Consider the following 22,331-nt stretch of genomic DNA (forward strand, 5'->3'; position numbering starts at 1 on the left):
TGTATAATAAGCATTAATTTATGCATGTTTCAATGTAAAATTGATATATTTATTATGATTTCCGAGATGTTGAAAGTATGTAAGTTGGTATGATAATAATACAGCAATAATGTTGTAATTTATATTTGAAAGTTAAATTTAGTGAATTAATTGAATTATGTTAAATTAAATGATTATGGTGCCAAGTTTATGAATTGATTTAAAAATATGTCTATGGTACATGAAGTGCATTTAATTATCATACATAAATGTGATTTCTATGATTATGGATATTATGGGAAATTGTAAGTTCATATGATTTTTAATAAGGCAATGTGTAATTTAATGTTATTGCCTCGATATTAAAGGAGATGTAAGTTTATATGTAAGTAATACATCAATATTACTTGTATTATGATATTTTATAATAATATTCGAAATATGTTTGTGGATAATTACTTGATTGGTGAAATTGTTGGAAAAGAGAGAGAAATCCCGATTGAACCTTCGAAAAGATTGGATGATACAAATAGTATGTAGCTAGGTGTATGGGGCTGAGTGCACATCATGTGTACAAGAGAGCTACAAGACATTATGATATAGCTAGGTCGCATGGGTGATACAATGTGTACACCATGTAGACAAGAGAGCTACGGGATATATGTAGCTAGGTCGCATGCGTGGTTCCAGGTGAAGGACACCATGTAGACAAGAGAGTTACGAGATAAATTGGCTAGGTCACATGGGTGGTACTGAGTGTTCACCATGTGTACAAGAGAGCCGAACTATATGATGGGTGGAGCTATGTGCTGAAACCACCAAGTATCGAGGATTGATCCGAAGTGTTCAACAGGAGACTCTCTATGTATTGCTTTGTGAGTTTTGTGATGAATAAGTGCAGGAACTTGGTTATGTGAATGATGTGTTCATTAAGTAACCAGGATGTGGTAAGGTTATAAACAAGTAAGTTATACATGAGGATGATTTTATGGTGACCTTGTGATCATGGGCCTATACTTGTGATGTATGAAATGTGGTGAAAATGATTTGTGATATGTATGTTAAAATGAGGTTAATACAAAGAAAGTGTGAAAGAGTGAATTAGCAATAAAACTATTTTCGATAGTAGCAGTGATTTCATTTTGAAAAATCACCAAAAATAGTAGAAATTGAATCAGAGACTGAATGAGATATAAAATTAAATCTTAATGAGTCTATTTTCATATAAAAGAAACATAGCAAGAAAAGGAGTTCTATATTTTGAGATATTTATGTTTTTGTGAGAATGGTTCAAAATGATTACGTGACCCCTGTTCTGACTTTGGAAAATCACAAAAATTTGGATAAAAATAATTAGAGGATTAAACTTATATTTTTAAAATTCCTAATGAGTATAGTTTCAAGATAAATAAACAAGAACATTATCTGAGTTTTGTACTGTGAGATAATTAATTTTTAGTGAAGAGAGGTCAGAACTATCAGAATATGAAACAGGGTAAGTTTTAATGAATAAACTGTACTAATTGGCTAAACAAAAAATTATGAAAATTTTATGGTGGAAATATATGTGAGTCTAGTTTCAAAAGAAATTTACGGATCTTAATTTGGAGCTCTTTAGCTCTAATTATAAATAATTAAGTGACTATGACTCGTGTGGACAGTTTGATGTAAGCATTTATTAATAAATTGTGAAATCGTACTTACAAGAATGCTATATACATTAAGGATGTGGAATGGAGAGGAGGAGGAGGAAAATAAATATATGTGGAATACATGGAAACTATGGTATATGAAATATTGATATAATGAAATAAATGATATGTGTTTATAAGAAAACAGAAAGAGAATGATATGTATCATGACATGTATATATATATGACTAGTCTTAATGTAATGCTTGTTGGGTATGGAGTTGAATTGAAATGTTTCAGGCAAACATGTTATTTTGCACATCTAAATTGTGGTATTTTATAAAGATATGATCTAGTTTTAAATATGAATGCTTGATGATTAAGCTGAAGATATTTGGTAAGAGATTAAGGTTGACCAAAGCTTGGAAAATAGCCTAGGTATATTCCACACAGGCAGAGACACGACCATGTGTCTCAGCCGTGTATGGAACACGACTTTGGGACACTGGCGTGTGGAGCCTTAAAGCATGAAATTTCCAAGATTTTTATAAGTTCTCGGTTTAGTCCCGAACCCTTTCTAAAGTATGTTTTGGGCTTCGTAGACTCAAATAATGGACTATGTGTAAGTAAATGAACGTTTTGAAATATGAATGAAATTTTATGGCCCGTATTTTAGTTTAATGTTTTTATGTTTGTCCAGTAATGTCTCGTACCTTATCCCGATCTCGGGTACAGGTAAGGGGTGTTACACACACCCCAAAAGCACACTTCTCTAGATTCAATTTCATGTTATGGGCTCTTAAGACCACAAATGTCTCTGATAGGCTTCATACATGCTCCTTCATGGATTCACTCTTTACTAGCATATCATTAACGTAAACCTTAAGACTGCAGCCTATCTGATTCCTGAAGATCTTGTTTACTAGCCTTTGATAGGTCGCTCATGCATTCTTGAGGCCGAAAGGCATGACTTGATAGCAAAAGAGCCCCTCATTGGTAATGAAGGATGTCTTCTCTTGGTTGTTCTGGTCCAATAGAATCTGATTGTATCCTAAGAAGGCATCCATGAAGCTCATGAACTTATGGCCTAAAGAGGCATCCACCAGTCAGTCGATCAAGGGTGGGGGAAAAATGTCCTTTGGGCATGCTTTATTGAGATTGGTGAAGTCAATACACATCCCCCCTTTACCATTTGCCTTGTTCACCATTACAACATTTGAAACCCAATCATGATATTCCACCTCTCTAATGAACCCCATTGAGAGCAACTTAGTGACCTCCTGTCTCACTCCCTTTACCGCCTGTGGTGCGAACATACATCTCTTCTACTTTATTGGCTACACCTCTGGGAGCACACTAAACTTGTGCATTACTTGGGGGTCTACACTTGGCATGTCCACTGTGAACAAGGCAAAAACATCTGTATTTTTCTGTAAACATCTAACCAGCATGTTTTTCTCTTCCACTGTCAATGCCAAAGAGATTTTGATAGTCCTCTCTTCGTTATCATGGAATAGTTACAGGGTATTAGTATTTTTCGTGGCCACGGGTTTTTTACTTCTATGTTCATCCCTTAGTCCAGATTATCCAAATCTAGAGTCTGACTTGCTAACTCGGCCTTTTACAAATTCTGCCCTTCTACTTCAGGTTCTCTTGCTTGCTTAATAGATAACATGTGACACTGCCTTGCAGTGCGCTAATCAGATCATAGGAAACCAACACCAGTCTTTATTGGAAATTTGATTTTCATGAAAAATGTCGTGATCACCATCCTCGCTGTAACAGCCCGTTTTGGGGTCAAATTAGAACAGTGGTTTTGGGACCACAAATCTGAAGTAGAAATATTTATTTTATTATTTATTTAAGGTCTACAGCATGATAGAATAATTGTGTAAAAATTTCGTTAAGAAATTTTATTGATTGAGTGCTTAATTTAGCTAAAAGGATTAACTTGCAATAGGTGCCAAACTTGAGTTCCCTTAGCTAAAGGTGTTTAATTGTTATGAATTTTTCAATTGGAGGTCTTTAAATGGTAATTTGAGAGAAAATGAAAATCCAAAATTTTACCCATGTTGAATATGTTTGTATTTTGATGTATTATGGTAGAAAATGCATGTTTGTTGTTTGTTAAACAACATTTGTAAAATGATTTTCGGTAAAAATGTCAAATAGGGATTTATTTGTAAAGTGTTGAAAAATGTGTGGTAAAGTGTGAATAAATGTAAAATGTGGGCTACTATAAGTAAGGTTAAGGTTTGGCTAGGCTTGGGTTTTGCAGAAATTGAAAGAAATTTATTTGACGAGCCTAGGGACTAAATTGTAAAATGTTGAAATGTTAGGGGCAAAAATGTATTTTTCCATAATGTGATTTTGGACTGAATTGAATAGCTTGACGATTAAATGAGTTAAATGTGGTATTATAGATCAAGAAAAACAAATTTCGGATCTAGATCAGGGGAAAAACAAAGTAATTGATGAATAGATCATTTTCACCGTTTTTGTAATCGAGGTAAGTTCGTATGTGAATAAGTTTTATTATAATTGTATTTTAAATGCTTTAATTTTGTATGAATTGTGTAAATGACTCTACGAACACATTTTCTGATGCTCTGGCAAGCAAGAAATCTCAATCGAACCTTAGGAATAGATTAGGATACAAGTGACATGTCACTAGGGTATTATGTTATATTATCCAGGTGCTGGTCCTATACGTCCTACCGGTGGCTGAGTATACTGGCATATGTTGCAGTTACTTGACAGCTTGTATGAGTAACACTATGTAGCTACATCTTGACTGACAGCTTGTGTAAGCAGGCCCGTTGATGGATCAAGAGCGAGCATATATGTGATATGATATAGAGGTAGTAATGGCTACATATGTGGCACCTTGTGTGCAAGGTTTCCTGAGTATTCGATATTATTATTTCGAGTGGTTCATTGGGTATGTCCATGATGAGAATGAGTATGAAATTATTATGAGAAGGTACAGGTACGTACATAAAGCTTATGATTATTAAATTCTTCAAATGATGATTTCAAGGTAAGTTTGTGATGGAATGAATTATGGTCATGAGATTATGGTAAATTATACATTTATATATATTGATTCGTTTACATTAAAAACAACATAGTAAACATTCAGTTTAAGTAAAATTAAATGATTACAGTTCATACAAACTTACCTTGATAAATATAGTTGTAAAACAAAATCGATAACTAATCCAACATTTAGCTTTTCCTTGATTTTGATCCATTTGGATCGTTTCTTAATCTAAATAATAATTGTTATTCAATTTAATCATTCAAATAACTTAACATAATTAATTCAAGCCTATAATCCATTTTAAGGTGAATTTACAAAATTACCCCTAATATTTTAACATTTATGCAATTTAGTCCCTAAACCCGAAACTTGCAATTTCATCATTTTTAACTATAAATCATGCTAGCCAATTTTTTATCAAATCTTATAACAACCTATATTTATCCACAATTTACATTATTTACTCATCATTCTGCTTTAACAACTCCTACTAGAAAGCCTATTATTCTGCGAACCGTGCCTCCTGGACGGCCACTTGGTCCTTCATGAATTTCATTTGCTCCTAGAGGGCTAGGAATTACTATAGGGGAGCCTCTTGGGTGAAAGGAATTGGCAACTCCTGACCGATTGATCGGTTTAAGTCAAAAGGGATGGAGGTTCTCCAATAAACCACATTGTCAAAGTTTTTCAGTCCATCAGTGAACCATCCAGTGAAAAAGTCGGCTTCATCATGTTAGGCACCGAAGCCCAACACCCGGACTTGTCCTAATGATGAGTTAAAGGGGGAATTGTCACTTGGAGGAGCCATTTTTTTGAAAGGAAAACTTAATCAAACTTGAAAAAATCTCATGATTGAAATTACGTTCACGCTCACCGCACCAATTCTTGAGTAATATTTCTCTTGTGTCTTATTGATATGAATATTAGAGTATTTATACATGTCCTTGCAAGTACTATTACAGCTTATGATAGGGCCCCACTATTTTGTCTTGACTTCGCTACCCCCGATAATCACATTCTCTGTGAACTCTAGGTTTGTTGGATAAATATACTTAAAGGAAAGGAAAATAAAAATAAAAAGCAGAGGAAGGTTAAAACAAGGAAAGTATATATTTAATTTTTGTTTGGATAGTTAGAATTTATAATGGAAATTAAAGAAAAGCAATTCCTACACTTTTTGTTTAGTTAATTGAATTTTAATTCGATTGACGTGGGTTCGAATGCGCTGAAGTGTATTATCCTCTTATTTATGGGTTTGGGAGGGACTATGGGTAATATTAGACATTGTTTCAAAAAGAGCAGATATGATCAGAATATATAATAAGATTATTCAAAAAAAATTGTGGAAAGGAATAGAAATTATTTATTTTACGTAAATTTTTCAAATTTATCTTTTTTATAATTAATTAATAACAAAATTAAATTAAATATTATAGAAAAATGTGAATACTCTTCATAAAAGATAAAAACTAGTGATAAGATTATTAAATTTGTAAAATACAAATTTATAAATATATATCTAATCATTTAAAAAGATTATATACAACCATTGATAGTTAAAAAGAGTCCATTTTAAAAAAAATATTCAAAACTAAAAATCTTAATAAAATCTTTGAAAGATAAAATTGATTTTTAACTTAATCCAAATTGTTTTACACTTCCCTTCCCCTCACTTTCCTCAAATTGGGATATTAAAAAATAATGGTAAGTGAGAGATTCCCAATCGCTTCAATTTCCCTTGTTTAATCAAAATATGACATTCAAACAAGGGAAATGAATATCCTTTCCCTTGATTTGCTTAGCTTTATTTTATTTTTACACTATGTTTCGATTAAAAGTAGTAAAATAAAAGAAAGTAAAATATTCAGCTTATTTTATTTGGATAGTTAAAATCAATGAAATGAGTTAAATAATTTTAATCATTTTTTCTTTGGATGAACCGTGTAAAGGAAAGAAAAGGATTAGTTATAATGATTTTTTATAATTATAACATTTTCATAAAACTATTTATAAAAGAAAAGAGGACTAAAAAGAAAAACATTTTACATTTTAAAATTTATTTTACTTTCATTTCCTTTCATTTCATTTCCTTTCCTTTCCTTAGGAATAAATAAAAAAACTTAAAGTAAGGGATTGAACTTAAAGTTGTCCATCAACCAAGCCTTAACAAAATTTTAGGCCCGATTAATAGGCCCAACTTGACCCAAAAAATGGACCTAAATTTTTCTAAACTCAATCCAGATAAAAATGCTAAAACCCAGGCTAGACCCAGTCCACCCATATTAATTTTTAAAATTTTTTATATAAAATTTTAAAAATATATAATACACTAAAAATATTAAAATAAATATTTTCCAAAAAATTGAAAATAAATTTAAAAAAATCTTGATACCTAAATAACATTAAGATAAGTGTAACTTAACAAGCAAATGCATATAAAATGGTAGAAAAATTAACAATAATCTAAGTGTTATACAATATTCAAACATTAACAACAAAATAGTAGCAACATAATATTAAAATGGTAGCAAAACAGTGGGAAAGTGGAAAAATAGGAGGTTTTTTTATTGTAAATTTGGGTTAGGCCCAGACCAAAAAAAACCTTACCGGAGGCTTATCCCATTTTCTAAACGGACCTTATTTTTCGCCCAAACCCATTACGGGCTTATATTTTTGCCCAAACCCTCTATTTTTTGGACTGGCCTTCAGGACAGGCTTAGTGGCCCAGTCCATGGACAACTCTAATCTAGCCTAACTTATAAAGTCTATCCAAACAAGGGAAAGGATGAATACTTTCCTTTTCTTCCCCTCTCAACCTCTAATACAAACATAGGCTTAGGAAATCCAAACATGTTGGCCTTTCTCTATGTTTCAGATCTACATGCTAATCTATAAAAAATAGTGTTTGGAATAGCCCAATTGAAATAAACATTTTTAAACTTTTACTCCAGAGATAATTAACTAAGGCTAGCAGTTGGGGACTTTGTCAGGCCTAAAAATACCAAAAAGGGGTGAATTGGTATTTTAAAAATCTTTTCAAAGTCTTCTAAAGGATAAAAAAATGAAAAAAAATATTTGGACGTTCCAATTTATAGTGGTTCAATCCCAATTGCCTACCTCCACTACCTTGGTATACCTCAACCAAGGATTTCCTAGTTCGCTATACTTAAATTGATACCTTTCAAGAAGAAGGTATAACATTTACAATCTCTATCTTTTTTACAAGGCTAAGATAGATCCTTCCGTCTAGTTTTTATGGCTTAACTAGAACCCTTTACAAATTACTTAAGGTTTAACCTTAAGTAGCTCTTGCAATACAAAGCTCTCTATCTTAAAGAATCGAAATGAGAATGATAAAAAGATCTAACAATAAGAACCTAAGAGATATGTACAAGAGAAAATGAAGAATTTGAGGCTTTTCTCTTAATTTCTATGGTTGGCTATTCATCTCTTGTATCTTAAAGTGTTCTTGTTGTGTATATATAACAAAGAAAAAATTTGTGACCATTTATAGCTGTTGGGGATAATTTCTAACCATTGGAAGCATTGCAAATAGACTTGTATCGATACAACTCACAAGATGTATGGGTAGAAATGGACTTGTATCAGTAGAAGTGGATGTAACAGCCCACTTTTCAGTGGTGTCGGAAATAGTGATTTAGGGATCATAAATTCGACGAGTAAGTTCGTATAATTAATATTTAAATTATACGAGTCAATAGTAATTTTTATAATGAATTTTGATTTGATGATTTTAAACAATTGAATTAAAGTTGGTATAAGTGATTTGGTTCAAAAGATAAGTGGTTATTGAAAACGATGTATTAGGACCTCGTTTCTGTAATATAAAGCCGTAATTATTTTTATTAAATATTTACAAAGTCGTATTATACGTGAATTGAACTTGGGTTCGGTAATTTTGATGATTTATTGCTTAATTGAGGTAAAAGGATTAAATTGTAAAAGAGGTAAAAGTTAATTGTTATAGATTTAAAACAGTAAAAGGATCAAAATGGTAATTAAATCATGGTTAAAAAGTCCAAGCGGTGGTGGATGTTAACCATTCCACTAACTTTTGGGTTATTTATTTATCTAGTTCTAATTAGTTTAAGGCCAAATTGTAAGTAAGTGTGTTAATTGGAATTTAATATAATTGAAGGACTAATGGTGTAATTGGACCCTTTTTAAATGACCTAATAATAGAAATGATAAGAATTCTCTAGATTTTGGTAAATTGCATTTAATTCCAAATTAATTGAGGATTTACTAATTAATCAATTCTCTTCTATGATCAGAAATGGTGGTTTTGAGGCCATAATTTTGATGTGTCAAACCCTAAATATTAATTATTTAACATTTACAGGGTTATTAATGTTTTATTAAAATTTTATTATGAAATTTTATTATTTAGATAGTTAATTAAGTAAAAAAGGTTGAATCGTAAAAACTGTAAAAATGGATTTCTAAATATTAAAGGCATCAAATGATAATAGGAAGGAAATGCAAGGCCGCTAAATGGTAAACAGACCATTAGAAGAGATAGTGGATGGTATTAGGCTTTAAAATGTTGAAACTAATGAGTAATTAAAAAGACAATTTGGTAAATCAGGAATTAAGTTAAATGTAATAGATAAATAGGTTAAAAAATCAATTTAATTTCATCTTCTTCTTCACAAATGAAAGCAGAAACCCTAGATTAAGAAGAGTATTGCATTCGGCCACTTTGAATCCTCAAAAGATTCTAAACGAGTGAAAAATAGAGGAAAAGAGAAAATTACCAAATTGCCTTTATACTTTTTCATTGCGGTAGTTTAGTCAAGTAAGTTAGTAAGGTTTAATTTTAGTACATTTTTAATTGTATTATAGGAACTTAATTGCATAATATTGGATTATATTGGTGAGTATAATTGGAAATGGAAATAATGAATTGAATTGACATTAATCACTAATTGAGATACTATGAGTCGTTACTATAAATCAATCTTGTAAGTTCATACATTTATTTATACTTCTAATAATCATTGTACTCTTTGTTAATATACAGTTATTGAATGTTATATTATATACCGAATGACATCAGCGAGCATTACCTATTGGTATACTGGTTGGTGCTTAGACGAGCCATATCTACTAAATCTACTGAAACGTATGCAATCTTAAGCCATACCTACTGAATCTATTGAAAAGAATGCTTTAGCGAGTAAAAGAATCTACTATATACTGAATAATCTCAAGGAATGTTATCCACTGATATACTGAAGAAGCTTAGTCGAGAGGAATCTACTGGTATACTAAGTAAAGCTCAAACGAGCATTGCCCACTAAATATACAAAACTACTATGTTGATTGTTAATTATTGATAAAGGTTGTGTTTTATGGAATTTCAACATTAATTTTAATTGATTACAATGTTTAATTGGAAAGGTATATCAATATATACAAACGAACTTACTAAGCTTTATTCAAGCTTACCTGTATTTGTCTCATTTTGTAGATTACGTTTTAAAGGCTTACAGGATCTAATCAACACAAAAAAATCACACTATCCAGGAGATCTTTGGGAGATTTTGTTTTAGTTTGGTATATATGGCATGTACTAGGACCTCTTTGTATATATGATATTGAATCCTAATTTGAGCAAATTTACTTAAGTTTGTGTTATGTGTTTAAGTGTTCATGCTGGTAGAAAACATTGATAATATGTAAGATTATGGTTTGAAATGAATTGATGTTTTGATATGTAACTATACCTTGTATATGCAACCTTGAAGATGAAATGTTATGAAATGATTTGTGGTGTCAATGAGAGCACATTGGTTTGATATATATAGGTTGAATCCATTGACATGTTTTAAATGTGTTTGAATATGGTTTTTAGCCTATGAAAGTGTGTAATTGAATGTGTTTAAGCTCATAAGCAAGTGGGTGAAAATTTAGCCTGGAGTTGGTCATTTTTGGGCTCACACAGTCTAGGACACGAGCTGTCACATGGCCGTGTGAAGCACATAGGCAACCCTCCATGGGTGTGTGCCTAGAACGTGTTTAAAAATAGTGTTGGTGCAGTTCTCACACGGGCACACGACCTGCAACATGACCATGTAATCCAAATCAGAGAGTTACACGGTCCATGCACACGAGCGTGTGAGGTCTCACACGGGCTAGACTCTATCACACGGCCATGTGACCCCTAACTTGAAAATTTTCAAATTTTTCCTGAAAGTTCTGATTTGGTCCCTAAATGTTTTGTAACTTATTTTTAGAGCTTTGAAAGCTCGATCTAAGACCTGAAACTAAATGATTTCTTTCTTATTGAATATTACTTGTAATCATGAAATTGAATTTATTATTGATTGTAAATCGTATTAATTGTTCCAACTTGACTAGTAATATCCGATATCCTATTCCGGCAACGGAACAGGATATAGGTGTTACAGTGGACTTGTATTGATAGACGTGAACTTGTATGGGAAAAAGTGGAATTATATCGATAGAAATCCCCCTAAGTATCGGTAGAAGTCTAGAGGTATGCTTGAATTGCTCTCTGACTTACTTCTACCGGTAGAACTTCCTCCAAAGTATCGATACAACTTCTCGAACTTGTATAAAATAAGTTTAAAACACTTAAAAACTTTTAGATAAATTAAAACGCATTTAAATTATATTTTTTAGTATTTTTCACGTCTTTGAAAATGCTTTGAAAATGTTTGATAAAATTTTCAATCATATTTTCACCAAATGATTTAGGACATATAATGCATATAAAATTTATCTTAAATGTTTTGTCAAAAGCTTGGGAGATCAAAGTTAATAGACTCTATTGACGATCAACATCTTTAGCTAATTAAAAACTCTAAGGCTTTTCTCGATAGAGTGGAAAGAAAATTCAAAGGATGAAAAATTGAATGGGTAGAAAACTAGAATGATGAAAAATATAATTTTTCTTTCCATAGATGTATTTGGTAGGAAATATGGAAAAGTGAAAGAAAAAATAAGGTTCTTTCCTTCCGTCGCTTCATAGAGTTGAAAATGAAAAAAATGAGAATAAAACATTTGAAAAATACATAAATTAAAATAACATGCATATTTTTTCTTTTTCTCTTCACTCATCTTTCAATTTGGTAGGATTAATTGTTATGCATTAAGATAAAAAATAATATCTTTCCTATTCTCTTTCATCTTATTTTTCTTCCTTTTAAGTACACTCAAAATTTATTTTCTTTCTAATTTTTAACTCACTTCTCATATCCTTCTATTTTCTCACCCAAGGTTTCATCCTTATCTTTCGCTTAACACCACTTCCCCTAAATTTTGGGATCTTTTGCCCAAGTGTTGGACATGATATGACATGTGAAACTCAAGGAAATTTTGTTTTCCTTTATAGATTATGCTTTGGAGAAAACAGTCTTTGGCTGGTTTGAGGGAGAAGAAATCAATGAGAGTATGTGACACTTGTTTATAGATTAAAAAGCCTGCTGTCGATAATGTTGATTTAACTAATAAATATTTTAATTCCAGCCAGTGGTTCCATATAGATTCCTTTTTCTTGGCGTCTTCATCGTACTGTGTTGTAGATGAAAAACGTCCATGTTATCATGGTGGGCAACCTTTCCCATTAAAATACAAAGACATATTCCGCAGTTTCGGACATCATGGGAAATTAATTCCCTGTTATGAAGTTGGGTGCTCTGCAATGAAGGCCAATCATTTTAACAGTGGAGACTGGTTCTAATCTTTTCCAGTTCAATAAAAGATAGTATTTAAGCAGTTATCTCCATGTACCCCTGTCTATATTCTTAAGAGTGTAATTGTTATTTCTCTACCCTGTGAAATACATGTTTAATATGAGTACGGCTTGGCTTGATGCATGTGAGTAGAAAAATGCTCTAGAATTGATGTATCAAGCATGCCATCCAGTTTTGCTGATTAAGAGTGTCACCATAATGGGGCAACAACGGTCTGCAGTTTTGGAGAAGATAGGGCCTGAAGTTTTTATGCGGTGACAAAGTTTCACATGTAAGTATTTCTCAAGCAGCCTTTTCTAAACTTTTTTTTTTGTTTAAATTGTAATTGTTAGCCATATATGGATGCCCACTTTATGGACTGTATTTGACAAGAAATGGAAAAAAGCAAAAGATAAAGTTTCATGACCCCATGTTTTCTAACATCAACACCTGGAGCCAGTATGTATCGTATTTAGCCCTTCAATAATTTAAATTTTGTCAAATATTATTTGTCCTACTCGCAATGCATCATCATCATCATTTTGTAAAAGAGCTGATACTTAGTTGAGTTAGCTTACTGGAGTTATACTATTACCATGGTCAATGATGTTGGTAGGAAGATGGATATTAGAAATCAGGACCCATCAAAGCGGGCGGAATATACTCGTCAATGGACTCCATCACTCGGTTACATGTTGCATCTTGCATGTAATGATATTGATGTCTTCTTCTCTTGCTCCGTGTCGCCCACTTTTTTCTCAATTTTCTTTTATTGGAACGACAATGATTGAAAACTAGCATTTGCTTGGCTCGCAGATTGTGACCTGATTAGCGGACCCAAACTTTCAGAAAGCCTCTATTGATGGCTTCTTTATCGTATATTGCCAGAATTACCAACTGCTGCAGCCTGCAAGTGCTTTCTGCACCAGCCATGGTGTGCCTACACATGTAAAAACAAAAAAAGTGGTACATCTTTTTCCACTATCAAAGAGTGCCGAGGGTTGTTGTCAAACCTTGTCTTTATATTCTAAATCCATCCCTTTTTTCATCAGTTTCACTGGGCATGCCCTATTTATCTACCTTTCCTTTCCAACTATATGCGTCTCATATTATGACTTCACTTTTTACACATTGAAATACATACAGGTGTCTCTTGTTTGATTTGGACTTCTTATACCTTGTTATCACTTTTAAAAAAAATAAAAAAGAATTATCAATCATGTAGTCTTGGGGTGCATATCATGATTTACATGCACATCAAAAGCTGGAAAACAGTACGTTTGATCATTTGGAAATAACCAGTGGCTCTTACAGTTCAATGAACTGGTCTGGACTCAACTCCATGTTTAGAATTTGGGGTTGAAAACATGGTACAGACCACATATCTGCAAATGTCTGAACATGAGTTCACGGGACAGGAATCAGGGTCTGGTAGATACCCCATGGATCAACTCTCAAACTTTTAAGTTCTATGGATAAAGCCAAAAAGAAAATGCTTATGATTGGCGTAGCTATTGCGGTGTGAGTCATCCAAAAAGAGAGCCATGCGGCGCTTACACAGCCGACCTATAGGAATGGCATTTGGCACTCCCTATATGTATCCTTTTTTTCTCATCAATAATCATCTTTAAAATATTATATTTTCTTTATTAATAATTTATATTATAACTAGTAAGTTTTTACTTTAAAATAAAGAAAGTGTTGATAAAGATAAAAAAATTGGAATTATACGTACGTATATTTAGTTGAATTTAATTAATTGGAATTGAGTTGAATTAATTATTAAATAATTTAATTTAATATTAAATTCTAATTGAAACTAATTATATACTTAGTTGTAAGTTTAAAAATTATACTATATAAATTGGAAACCTATCACATGTATTGTGAAAAATTAATGATATAAATCAAGGTGATATTTGTCATATTTTTTAATTTGGTTGTAGAGTTAAAAAAATTACACTAATGATATATTAAATAATTACTCATATAAACTAATATATTTATATCGTATTTAAATTTATAGATATTTATTAATTGAACTTTATTTTAATTAACACCATTACTGCATTAATAATAAAAAATGTAAGTTTCATCGTGTTTAAATATATTTTTCTTCCACTTTTAAGAATTATAGAGGAGTTATGATTAATAAATATTGTATAAAAATTTATGAGATACCCATTGATAGAATGCATTCAAGCTTTTAGGCTAAAAGGAGAAGAAGGTAGGTTTGGCAAATACCGACCGATGCATCAATGCGGAGACATCAATATCATTGAGTAATGGGTGGGTTGGTCCACCATTGAAATGTTCTGTGAACATATATCAACATTCAAAATTAATATAACCCCAAACTAATTAATCTAATCTTTTAATTTATGCTTTTCAAAAACAATAGTATTTTATTTTGTAATTTACTAAAAAACTTTAATTTATAAGAATCCAATTCATGTGGCATCTTCGGCGGACCAGATGGTCCACATCACACCACGTGCCAAACCCTTATAAGTGTTGAGATTACAGCTGATTAAACTTAAATAATTTTAGACACAACATAAATTCTTAATATATTTAATTATTTTTCTGTGATTACGTTTATATTAAGGTAAAAAATTGATTATAGTTTTTATCTCTTCACTATATTTAGTTAATTTTTATTTCACTAACATAATTAGAAATCTGGTGTGAAATTAAAATTTCCATCTTTTCTTTTAATTTTGAATTTCGGTTTGTAAAGATAATAAAAGAGATCAAAGTAAGCATGAAATAAAATCTCCAAAAGTACAGTAAAGAAATAACAACTATAATTTGACAATAGAAGAGCCGGCATCCTGACATGGCATGCAAAAACAAAGGAGAAATAGAATAAGTTAAAAGAAAACAAGGTTTAAACCTGGAAAATGATTGGGGTTGGGGGTTGGGGTTGGGGTTGAGATTAAGGGTGTTCATTCGGTTAACCGACCGGTTAACCGACCCGAAATTACTATAACCGAATTAACCGACCTTTCAAAAATTTTAACCGTTAACTGAACCGATTTTTTTAAAAAAAAATTTATGTATTTTAACCGAATTAACCGAAAATTATGTATTTTTTATTTTTGGTTAAAAATTACCCGAATTACCCGAATTACCCGAATTAACCGAATTAACCGAATTACCGAAAAATACCCGAATTTTTTTTATTTTTTATTTTTAAAATTTAAAAAATTTATAAATTATTAAAGTAAATTGGGTTTTAGACTTTAGTAAATTGGGTTGTCTTTTAGTTTTAGTTTTATTAGATTGGGTAATTGGGTAAACTTTAGTTTTAGTTTTATTGGGTTGGGTAATTGAGTTTGGGTTGGGTTGGATAATTTTATTTATTAATTTTTTCGGTTAACCGAAAATTTTCGATTAACCGACCGGTTTCGAACCGAATTAACCGTTAACCGAAAAATTATAAAAAAATTAACCGACCCCCAACCGAAAAAATTCGGTTAACCGACTGATTAACCGAATTCAGTCGGTTAACCGAATTTTTTCGGTTTTACCCGAATTATGCACACCCCTAGTTGAGATAGGGTTAATGGAGGGATGCCTGCCTACTTTATGGGACATTTAAAACGCTTCTTATTTATTCCTCCGCCAACCTCTTGACGATAGCAACTCGTCAGCTCTTTCTTCACACGTTGGTGGGTGGCGATGCCGTAAGCTCTGACGCCTGGTTGTGTCTTAATGTTAAATTCTTTATATTAATATATGACATTTGCTTAGGGTTCATGATACAATAACCTATCTGTTTAAATTAATATATATATTCTGCTTTGCTTTTGGTGCGACATTCAACTTTTTCGTCCCCTTTAGCTTTCATTCCTCCAAGTTTAACTTACAACTGAGTTTTTAATTTTATTGTTTCTCATGTTTGAACAAACTTCCTTTTCTTTAATATCGGAACTGTTTCCTCGTTGCTTTGGGACCCTTATCAATCTCATGTATAAAAAGTATGGAAGAATCTATTTATACGGACTTAATAAGTACATTTTTATAATTTTTTATACCATTAATAATTTAATTATTCAACTATTAAATTTATCAGTATAGTTATTTTTATCATGCATATAAATTTTTAAAATAATTTGATATTTCTATCATATCGATCTAAAATATTAATTTTATTAATTTATTTTTAACTATAGATTGTTAAGTATTTTTTAAAAAGTTTAAATACTAAGCTTCAAGCTATGATTTGACGATCAGGAAGATAGATCGGTACCCATTGACAAATAGAATAATATACCTTAGATCCAAGTAGATCTAGTGATCGGTGTTGGAGATCAGAAAAGAAAGTTTTTTGAATTTTGATTCGCAGATTCATGATATTTAAAGTTATTTCATGAAAAAATCTTAACTGTAGAATAGAAAGGGAAGAAAAACTTTCAATTGGTACGGACGGTGCAAATAGAGAAGACCATATAGTAATGATTTTAACAGTCTAATAACTTAAATGAAAACTTTTAAATAATTCAAGACTATTTTGTCAATGTGGCATTTTACCATGTCAACATGATCTACACGTGGTTGGGATTCAAACTTGATCAACATTGATGAGCAGATTTAATTTTTTTCTTTAAAGAGTTTAATTGAGTGCAAGTTTTGACGGACAACATAATTGATTTCTTTACTGGGCGCCCTTTTTACAGTTAAGCCTTGTTTTACTTCTCATCTTTCTCTTTTTCTGTTTTTCTCTAGTTTTCTAGGCAACCAAACGGACGATGCACGTAGAAGAACCATGATAGCAGGAAAATATAGAAATTTTTCCCTCTCCCTTCTCTTTTTATAAACAACCCCTCTCCTTTCTAAACTCAAAGTGAAACCAAAGTTTTGAATGGATTTTAATTATTGGGTTAAAAACTGCAACATGTAATGGCGAGATAAGTGTAGCTCTCAACCAAAAACATCTCCAATTAAGGAAAAAGCTGAAACCTCAACAAACAATAAGAAATACGTGCCCAGGGGCTTTCTTTTTTTATTATGGGTATTTATTTTTATCCTCTTTTTTTCTTTACAATCGAGGGTAATACCCAGATTTTTTTTTATGACTTTGGGTATTTTGTTTTTCCTCATATATAGCTATGTTTTGTTTTCTTTTTTAGATTTGTTAATTGGTAGCTTTAGTTCTTTTTTTAAATCCCCTATTTCACCGCCGTCCCTTTTCTTGGTGAGGTTTTTAAGGCACTACCTTTTTTTTTCCCCCAAATTTCCACTAAATTTTCTTAATTTAGATCTAAAAATCATTTGCTAATTTTTATTTTTATTTTATTACAGCTTATGGTGTCAAGTGTTTTTCTATGGAAACAGTGAAAGAATCTATGAGTTTTACTTTTCTTATTTAATTTGTATTTAATTTTCCACTGGATTTGATGCCGATGTTGTTCTCATCAATGAGTAGATATTGTGGTTTCGTGATTAGGTTGTTTCTTAAGAAGCCATGGAAATCGACCCTAAAGATGATGTATGAAAGGAGAGTGTTCTTGAGGAAATAAGAAAATTTTTGGGAAAAAGCAAATCTAGTTTACTTGAAAAGAAGAGAATTTATGGGTTTACTAGATTTGTTGGGTGAAAATTTTTCTTTGATATGAGTTTACTAGATTTATTGTATTTTTAAATTGTATTTATTATATTTTTTATATAAAATATTTGAGCTTGTATTTTTTATTATGTTTGTTTTATTGAAAATTATTTCTAAAAAATGATTTACTTTTTTTTAAAAGTTAATATGTTCTGGTGTTTTGATGAATAGTTGATGTTATTTGACAGATTTCTTAAAAATATTTAATAAAAGTCGTTTTCAATGAAATAAACATACATTTGAGATTTTCGTATCTTTTCATTATTTAATTGATTTTATTTTATATCTATAAATTTATATTTTACATTTTTTACATATGTTAAAAATATTTTGTTATATTCAAGTTCATTACAACATCATTTTTAATTACATAAATATTAAGTGAATATTTTTATTAAAAAATGTGACATCAAAAAAATTGACAAAAACATTAACAATGTCAACAAATGGACTTGATTTTCAAATCTGAAAGATAGAGAGGCTAAATTCTTGAAAATAAAAGTATAAAGACTAAATTGTAAATTTGTAAAGAGTACCTACACTTATCACATGGTTTAACCTTTGTACTATAAAAAAATTTATTGTTATTATATTTATAATTATAATAAATATTTATTATTAAAATATTAATATTTAATATTTTCAATCATATGTAAAGAATATTATTTAAAATTATTATTTTTAAAATTCATTATTAAAATAAAATTGAAATATTAAATAATTTATTAAAATAATAAATCATATTAATAATTTATTATATGACTAAATATAAATAATTAAATATTTATGTTTAATAATATTGAAAAATATAATATTTTATATTAATATATTAATATTTTTAAATATTTTTAAAATAAAAATGAATTTTATTATCAATATAATAATATTAAACTTGATTTAAGTTAATTTTTATATAAAAATAAAATTACCTATAGAGGAGTTCTTTTTTAGTACAGGAAAAATGGCTTATTTTGTTGACTTGTAAGCCATTTTCCGCTGACCAAGTTATTTTCTGTGAAACAAACACAGAAAAATACAGAAAACATTTTTCATAAAACATTTCACATGTAAACAAACGATCCTTAAAAGAAAGAACTAGAAAAAAAAAAGGAAAACGAATTAATGTAATTTGGAAAAGAAATATATATTTAAAAATAATATATTTTTAAATAATTTTTGTTGAAAAAATATTTGTAATGAATTTATTAAAAATATATTTTAATTTAAAATTATTTTGGTAAAAATATTTCTATGGAAAAGAAAACAAAAAAAAAGGAAGAATTGCTCACAAAAGTCTTACATACTCGATCAAAAGTTAACAAGTTGTCACGTGGCAACCCTTGATTTGGCCACATGCCATGTCAGGATAAAATCTAAAACCATTAGGGTCAAGTTTTGAAATAGTTAACATAAACAAAGTATAGATGCCAAATTGGCTAGGCTGAAAGTGGAGGTGCCACATCAAAATAAACCCAAAGTACAAGGGTCTTTCATGCTATTATCCCTTATGAATATTATGAGGCACCAATAAATGACCTGCATAACATAACCCATACTAGTGCCACAAGGCTAGAACTTTAGTCTAGCAAACCATATAGTCTTAGGCAATTTCTTGGGTTCAAATTCACCTAAATTAGTCTTACTCTCAAAAAATGAGAATTCTTGTAGAAAGTCTCTAAGGCACCAAAAGCAAAGCGGAAGTAAACTCAAAGACAAAAGAGCTCAAAATGAACAGAAATGCCACAGGAAAAATAGCGTGCACCAAGTGTTGAGTAAATGCTCCCAATAGTATTCAGTTACTACAAAGGATTACAACTGGGTATCCTAGGATAATTACAAATGAAGGAGATGACCTCTATTTATAGTTGAGCTCTACCAAATCCAACAGTACAAATTGAGTTACATCGACGGTCAAGATTAGAGCCTATCTACAATTAAGAGTCTTAAAGGATTTAAACTCTATATATCTTTATCCCTTAGGTTTTACATTAATTACCCTTGTAACTCTGGTTTTATTAGAGTGTCTCACTGAGTTACCAAGGCTTCAATTAGATGGGTTTCTCCATATGTTCCACGAGTTGGGTCATTTCAAGCAGGTCAAATAAGCCCCATTTGATTAGTTGACCTCCATGGGATGTTCCGTGTGCAATGCATGGGCTTTGATCCACAGGTCATGACAATCTCCCCCACCCATTCTCTCGACGTCCTCGTCGCATCCTCGAAATGGCACCGGTTTGACTTGTCTCGGAACTTTCTCGATGTTTCGACCAATTCTGGCTAGCCTCTCCGTCAAGTAGTCCCACCCCTTGGAACACTTTCCTTGGCTTCTGTCATCTAATAACTTGAACTATTCCGCTCATTTTTTGGTACATCTCGTTCATAAGATCTCACCGCTCTTACTTGCCCCAATTGAGACTTGCCTTAATTAGGATCCCTTTTATCCTCGTAAATAGGCTTAGGCATGTCCACATTAAGCACCAGGTTAACCTTAAGTATTCTCATCATGCCTGGTTTGTAAGCCCCTCGGTTGACCCACTTCAAAACTTTGAAAGTGTAACCGCCCATTTTCAGTGACGTCAGAAAAAGTGGTTCGATACCACTAAAATCTGACAAGTGAGCTTATAAATTATTATTTAGTATTTATGAGCCAATCGTGAATTTAGAAAGGCTTATGAATTAGTGATTTGTGCTTTAGAAATATTTATCAAATTAATTAGTTTTGAAACTAAGGTATCGAGACCTCAATTTCATAAATCGAGCCATAAATATTTTTATAAATATTTATGGAGTGTCATTAAGTTAGTATTAAAGTTTCGTTAGGAAATTTTAACGTTTTGATAGTTAATTAATTAAAAAGGATCAAATTAAAAAAATATATTCCCGAGACTCAGTTCTCGTAAATCGAATTCGTAAATATTTATTAAAAATATTTATAAAGCTAGTTGTGTAGTTAATTAGGTTTCGGTTAAGTGAATTTGCTTGAATTAAAAGTAATTAGGTATAAAGACTAAATTGCATATAGGGTGAAAGTTGAATTATAGATTAAAAAAAAATTAAAAGGGCAAAATAAGAAATTATGCCATTGCTCATAAATGAGGCCGACATAAAGAAGATTTTTTTTTAATTTAGTATATATTATATTAAAATATCTTTTTCTTAACATATAAGTATAAATATATATTATATTATATATAATAAAACAAATAAAGAAAGAATAAATAAATAGAAATAGAAAAAGAAAGCCAAAGCAGAAACGAAACAGAGAAGGAAAGAAATAAAAGAGAAAGAGAAAGAAAAGAGAAAAGGTTAGGATTTTTATGGGTTCCAAGCTCAATCGCTAACGCCGTACCGAAATCCTTGATAAAAAAAAGGAAAAGATAAAGTCGATGCAGAATAGCTCGGAATTTCTGGTTTATATTTCTATAATTCGAATTTAATAATTAATTGTTGAATTATTGCTTAATATGTATGGTAAGTGCATTGAAGTGGGTATTGATATTGATTTTGTGATATTAAATTGAATTGAATGGAATTGATTTCATGTACATATGTGAATATTTGAATTGAAATGAATATTGGTTGAAATTGAAAAGTGAATTTAATTATTAATTGTTGTATTTTGATTAAATATTATGGTAAGTAATTAAGGTGAGAATTATTTGTATTGTATTTTACAATTGAAATGGATTGATTGGGAATGTGATGAAATAGATATGAATATGTGAATATTGTGGAATTTGAATATTTGATATTCAAAAGTAAATTAAATTGTATTGAATTATGAATTTATGTGATTAATTAAAATGCGTATTGATTGGCAACTGACAAGTGAATTGAATACCCCATTAACTGTATCGGGCTGAGTCAGATATAGTTGGCATGCCATAGGATTGGAAGAGTTTAAGGATATTTCGACCAAGAGTCGATGAGACAATGGGTGTCAAATTATTACTTCGGATAAATTCGATGAGGTACTGGGTACCAACTTACTTCGGCATGGCCGATGAGACACTAGGTGTCAATCTATTACTTCGAATTATCCGATGAGGCACTAGGTGTCATACTGGTGTGTTTTGGTTGGATCCGTGTATCCGCCAAAGTCTGAGTCTTGTCAAGAGGGGAAAATAAATGAATTGAATTGAGACATGAAAAATGAAATGTATGAACCATGTATTCATGGATGATTATTGAATGAGACAGTGCTATGATTGAAATTAAAAAATGATTGAAATGTGATTTGAGACACATGATTGTGTCATATAGTGAAAGCTATCTGGGATAGCAGATTGATTGAATAGAATGAGTACAAATGCTTTATCTATGAAATGATTATTGTAAAACTATGT

General features: G+C 30.8%; 1 long non-coding RNA gene across 1 annotated transcript; it reads left to right on the forward strand.

The window, feature by feature from the left end:
- The first annotated feature begins 11,885 nt into the window (after positions 1-11,885).
- LOC121219469 (uncharacterized) lies at positions 11,886-13,535 on the forward strand. Its single transcript, XR_005916255.1, has 2 exons — positions 11,886-12,666; positions 13,191-13,535. It is a non-coding gene; the product is annotated as an uncharacterized lncRNA (long non-coding RNA).
- The last annotated feature ends 8,796 nt before the right edge of the window (positions 13,536-22,331 follow it).

This window comes from Gossypium hirsutum, chromosome A03, assembly GCF_007990345.1.
Source record: "Gossypium hirsutum isolate 1008001.06 chromosome A03, Gossypium_hirsutum_v2.1, whole genome shotgun sequence".
In the NCBI taxonomy this organism is placed as follows: Eukaryota; Viridiplantae; Streptophyta; class Magnoliopsida; order Malvales; family Malvaceae; genus Gossypium; species Gossypium hirsutum.